This window comes from Sinocyclocheilus rhinocerous, unplaced genomic scaffold (genome assembly GCF_001515625.1).
Source record: "Sinocyclocheilus rhinocerous isolate Xijiao unplaced genomic scaffold, SAMN03320098_v1.1 scaffold1315, whole genome shotgun sequence".
Taxonomy (NCBI): Eukaryota; Metazoa; Chordata; class Actinopteri; order Cypriniformes; family Cyprinidae; genus Sinocyclocheilus; species Sinocyclocheilus rhinocerous.
Genome location: NW_015644364.1, coordinates 313,333 through 319,232, shown reverse-complemented (window position 1 = coordinate 319,232; position 5,900 = coordinate 313,333). Strand labels below are relative to the sequence as shown.

General features: G+C 35.4%; 1 pseudogene; it reads right to left on the bottom strand.

Annotated features, from left to right (window-relative positions):
- Positions 1-2,349: 2,349 nt before the first annotated feature.
- On the bottom strand, positions 2,350-3,381 carry LOC107758219 (uncharacterized; annotated as a pseudogene).
- Positions 3,382-5,900: the final 2,519 nt, after the last annotated feature.

Below are 5,900 nucleotides of genomic sequence, written 5' to 3'. Positions count from 1 at the left end.
TATCTACAAGTGATCACAATTCTATGGTTTCAAACCGATTAAACATTTGCACACTGGATTGAGACAATAACAAAAATTCAATTATTGACTAATTTTAAATGCATAGGTATTGGCTTATCACGTACGTATTTATGCAAAAATGTTTAAATGAAGTTTACTTGGTTAAGTTTACCTATTTCATACATAAATGGTGCATAAGACACAGAAACCACAAACCACAGAAACTCTCTTATTAACATATTTAATTTACTATAACACAATAGTACTTTACACCACATAAAAAAAACTCAAAGTATAGTCACTGATTTGTGATATGTAATTCCCAAAATGCCTAAATACTACAGCAGCGGAGGACATTATCAATTAATATGTATTAAAAGGAAAGTGGTGAAAAACAAACCAGAACAAATGAATACAAATATTCAAGTTCAAAGGACAATCATGGCCCAAGAATAGAAATTACACAAAATTCTTGTCAGATGAAAATCATTTCAGTGACAGCAGTGAAAAATCTAATCAGCTCACTGCAAAAGAAGATAGGAGACAAGTAAGTACATTTAGCTTGACAGGCTGGAATATTGTTTAGTTTGACTGGCCTGTTATTTATTCTTTTACAATTTGCATGCTTGCTGGTATTGAATTTAAGGTTATGGCCACACAAACTTCACACTATTTCACAGCAAATAAAGACTTAACATTCAATAACTTCTTTTTATTTTTCTTGCAGAAATCCAAGCTTTGTAGATAAAACTGGAGACATGGTTTTAAAAATAACATTACATTTTTAAATGTCATAAGGCAAGCCTACAAGGCTTAATTTAATGCACAGAAATAAGACTGTGTATGTTTAAGAGCCTTCTGTGTTGATTTTGATGCATTGCAATACTGAGCTGTTCAATTTTATTTCTTATTTAGAAATTTACTAACATGTATCTTTTGGAGGGTTTGGAGTATTCATTATGAGTAAAACGCTTAAGTACTGTTAAAACAACCTGTCTGAATAATCAAGTTTGTTTGGCTGGAAAGTGTGCAATTAACTTTTATGAATAAACACCTGGTCTTAAGTCAATGGCGCAGTAGTTTTTTTGTTATTTACAGAGCGCGTTAGTATAGGCGGGTCCACAGTGTGCGTACACTCTGCTTATTACACACACAGGGACGCACAGCAGCACACAAACATGCCAAATATAAAAAATTAAAGGATTGCAATGTAAAAGATTATTATTGTGTAGGCTACATAAATGTAAAAATGCTTACATGTCATAATGGATAGTCATTGCCTGTATCAGAATTAGGCTAAAATATTTGCTCGCGCAGGAGCAGCTCCGTTTCATCTCTGGAGACGTGTGTTCTGTCTTTGCTCTTGCAAATTCCGCCGTGTAAATAGCAAATACGCCATGACACGAGCGCAACTGGCTCTTAAAGGGAACGGGAGATGAGACTCTTATTGAAGTTATGAGTGGTTATAAACGAATGAATGAAACGCATTTGTCCGTGTTTCACTCCGCGCTTGAGAAACAGTGTCTATTGTCAGTGTCAGTGGCTCGGTACGCTTTTAACTCGTTTTTTTACTCTGGAGCAAGACTGTACGACATTCACATTACATGATTTAACTGATTTTTACGTAGAAAGGGCGACAGCGCAACGCATTAAAAGAAATGATCATTCATGTTTTCATGACCGCTGACCAAATTCAAAAACGAAACTAAAATTAAATAATCTTTGAGAGCAAAGGGGCCCCCTGGTGTTTCGCGCAGCTTGCGTATTTTGCATATAGGGAGGATCGGCTCTGCTCCCAGGTGTAAGATGTAGTTAGATTGCTTTGAGCATGTAGTTCTTCAAAGCGTGCCTGCAACTGTCCATCTCCACATGTAAGTTCAACGAAAAACTCGTCCAAGTTTTCCTGTGAGATGCAAAATCCACATTCTCTCCCATTAAATCTTTGAATAAAAGAGCCATTATATTGTTTAATATTAAAATTCAAAGTACAGAATTAAACGCAATACAGGTTTATTGGTAATTAATTCTGTCGCCTCGCCCCAAAATATAACTACTAAACCTCATGTCAATCCAAAGTTGAATGACTTTCTTCTGTGGAGTAGAATTTTAGCCTCAATCTCCTTTTTTTCACTTTAATTTGACAGCAGAACATGGAATGAAAGTGAATGTTATGTGAGACATTTTATAATGCATCTCCATTTTGTGTTCCACAGAAGAAAGTAAATCTCATGGCTTTGGAACAACATAAGGGTGGATTAATGATAGCAGAGTTTGACATTTTGTGTTAACTAATGTCGTAACAATTTCATTACAAAAATGAAAAACAGTTAAATACAGTCGCATACCAACCTGTGTGGAAGAGCATACATTGCATCTGGTTTACCAGAAGGACAGCGAGACTGGTTAACTGCCCTAATGGTGTGAGTGTTCCATATTTCTTTGCATTCGTCAAGGTCCTTCTGCAGTACACTTAAAAACACAAAACGCATTAAGCATATCTGCTCATGACTGCCATTAAAGAGCTGTCTCTCTTTCAAGTCATTTAGAAGATCCATCCAAGTTGTGGGTGTATTATTGACATGTCAAAGTCTAGACCCTGAATATAAGACGACTGCGTTTTTTCAGATGTATTTCCAAGAAAAAAACATTGTCTTATATTCGGGTCAATACGGTAAATACAACCCCAAAATATCATGACTGTGAGGACTATACCTTTGTTTTCTGAAGTATGACCAACCACCAGCTTTCAATTCTTTGGTTTGTGATTGAGGAGCCATACATATGGCCTTTTAGACATTGAATAGGCTATTATCTTATAACATGCTTTAACTTAACATTTCCAACTGTAAAATTCAGAAAGACATGTTAAATACAACCCCAAAATATCATGACTGTGAGGACTATACCTTTGTTTTCTGAAGTATGACCAACCACCAGCTTTCAATTCTTTGGTTTGTGATTGAGGAGCCATACATATGGCTTGAAGCCCCTGCCAGATCATCTGTGTGGGTTGATCTCAGGGAACAGTGGATTGCAGCCATTGTTCCAATTTCAGTGCCACAGTCAGTGTGAAGAAGCTTTGGTATGACTCCAAATTCACTGGCACACTGTAGGTAATGATAAGCTATAATGTCTGGGTCATTATTGCTAGCTCCAAAGACTAACCACATCACTGCGTGAGTAACCATCGATGCAGCCACTTATAGCCAAACCATATGGTTTTAATTTGTCATAGCCATCAACGTGCCAGACATGATTTGGCCCCAAAGAATGGTAAACCCTTCTCACAAATCTTCTTCTTGAGCGTTGTTCAATGCTTATTGGATCAAGGTCTGCCATCATAAGCATAACATCTTGCCTCCTCACTGTAAGATTGTGTTTTTGGCGTCAACTCATCAACAATAGCAGTCCGAACAATTTCCAAAGGCGAGTAGTTTTTTCGTTTGTACATGGACAGGTTGTTAATTTTTTTTTTCAGGGTACGAAGGCTCATTTTAATGTTGTGCTTCAATGCCAAGAAATCCAGAATGACACTGTTAACTGTGTCCATCTCTGAAGTACTTTTGAAGAAGATCATCCTTAGAAACTTGGACAGATGACTCTAACCATCAAGAAAGAATAAAATACAGAATTAAGGTGTTTTAAATGATTATAGAAAGAGAGACATAAATAATACTTAATTTAATTGGACACAATGCTAACTTTAAATACATCAAATGTTACTATTTAAATCACAACTGTAATTGTTAGGCAGGTGTTTCTAACAATTAGTGAATAAACAGCATGCTCCAATAATAATAACTTTAGGCTTTCTTCCTATAATAATATTGTCATTATATCATTTTTATTTGAGCCCAGTGTTCAACACATGTATATTACATGACAGTAAACACACTTAATGCAAACTTACCACATTGAACTCCAGCCAAAAACTGGACATTATGACCACATGAGCCACAAAATGCTATTATAGTCTCCAGATCGTGTCCACAAAATGGACAAAACATGCCAGCCTAAGAAGACAACGGTTGAAATGATATTTCAGTGGACATTCAACAAGAGCAGAGCTAAACTGTCCAAATCGGAAAATAATATTGATTTATTTTCTGCTCGATTCATTAAACGATACATTAAGATAACCAGGAAATCAAAAAGTTCAGTAAAAACACATTGTTCATTTAAAAATCGATTACACATATTAAGATCAATCACTTACATTTAGAATTTCTTTTGGCGTCTCAAGGAAGTATCGGTGTTTCACTGCCAACACTGCCCCCTAGTGGTCGGGAGCATTTCCGTTGTGTTGTGAGCTTATGTTTGCTTTTTTAATTTCGTTGTTGAGCTTTTAGGGGTTAGCATTTTTTGTAGCATAGTGTAGGAAATCAACACTTTAATTGACACAACCAATAAAAACTTTAGAATCAGCTGTGGGGCGGAGTTTGCACTTAAGTGGATTGGGGGAAAAAATTGCGCATGCGTGCCATGTGCCTGTTTGTCCTATTTTGGAGTTCCCGCCCCCATTTGGAGCTCTCCGGGCTGCAGTTATACCCTTCTCCGTTGAAGCCGTAACGCGCCTCAGACTTGTGAAGTGTAAATGGGGTCCGTTCAAACAGCGGAGCGGACCGGAGCGTGAGTGAACGCAATCATTCTTTCCTCTTTACCACTAGTTTTAACTCAAAATATACATGAATGAACATCTCATGCTTCATGTAATCGCTCAATCAGGGTTTCAAACGTGGAAAGACGCCAATAAAACAGCTTCTAAACGAAATGTCACGTAGCATTTCATTTACCTCAAATCATCAACGTCCACAGCTCGTTAGTTCGCTAGAGAAGAGCATTTCACAAAATAGGGCATTAGACTATATACTCTTTATAATTTACTTTACCTGTTAGTGATGTCTTAATTGTTATGTTTAATATATTAGGAAACAACTTATGACAGCCACTTATACGAATAGAAATTGTATAATTTATATGTTCATTTAAAAACTGGATTTTGTGCAATTTACATGTTTTCAGTGTTGATTAATATCAGGGTTTCTGCAGGATTTTTAAGCTCAAATTTAAGACCTTTTTAAGACCTGCACAAATAAAATTAATACCATATGAGCGGGGTAGGGCAATGTCTATAGTACCCTATTAAACTGTAAAATTACCGTAAAAAGCATAATTTACAGTTCAGATACAAGTTTTCACAAAAACAAAAAGTTTTATAAAATGATAAACTTTAAATTTCAGCCTTTAAAAGTAGAGTCAAAAGTATTAATTGTTATATTAATTTAAACAATTATTAACAATAAATAATTATATCAATTAAATAAATTAGGGGTGTGCGATATTGACAAAAAATGATATCTCGATCATTTACAAGGATTTTATCGGTAACGATAATTAGACAATATTTTGCTGAGCGTGTTATTGTGCTGATATCTTATCTCTAATTGTGCTGACAGCTGACTCCCGATTTTTTTGATATTCTTCATATTCTGTGTGGTCAGTTCACAGCAGTGATAGAAATGAATCATTTCCAACAAGTTTTATGGGCATTTTTACCTTTAAGCCGTTTTTTTCTAAAAGTGTGCACCATCTTTTAAGTCAAATTCTTGCATTTGGTCTGTTACCAAGCAAATTAAATCAGTATCAACCAAATTGATATTTTCAATGCAGAGGAAATACATGCAGAAGCTGCATTAGAAGTGTCATTTAGATGCATTTACACACTGTTTAATGCAGCTCTGAGGGACATTACATACTTTAACCTGCAGTTACAAATGCATAAATAATGTTTTGATATTTTAAACATAAAATATTGAAAACTGATGTTTGAAATTATTTAAAAAATGAAAAGGTACCTTAAATGTGAAATTAAAACTGCCAGTAGGTGGCAGCAAGTCACT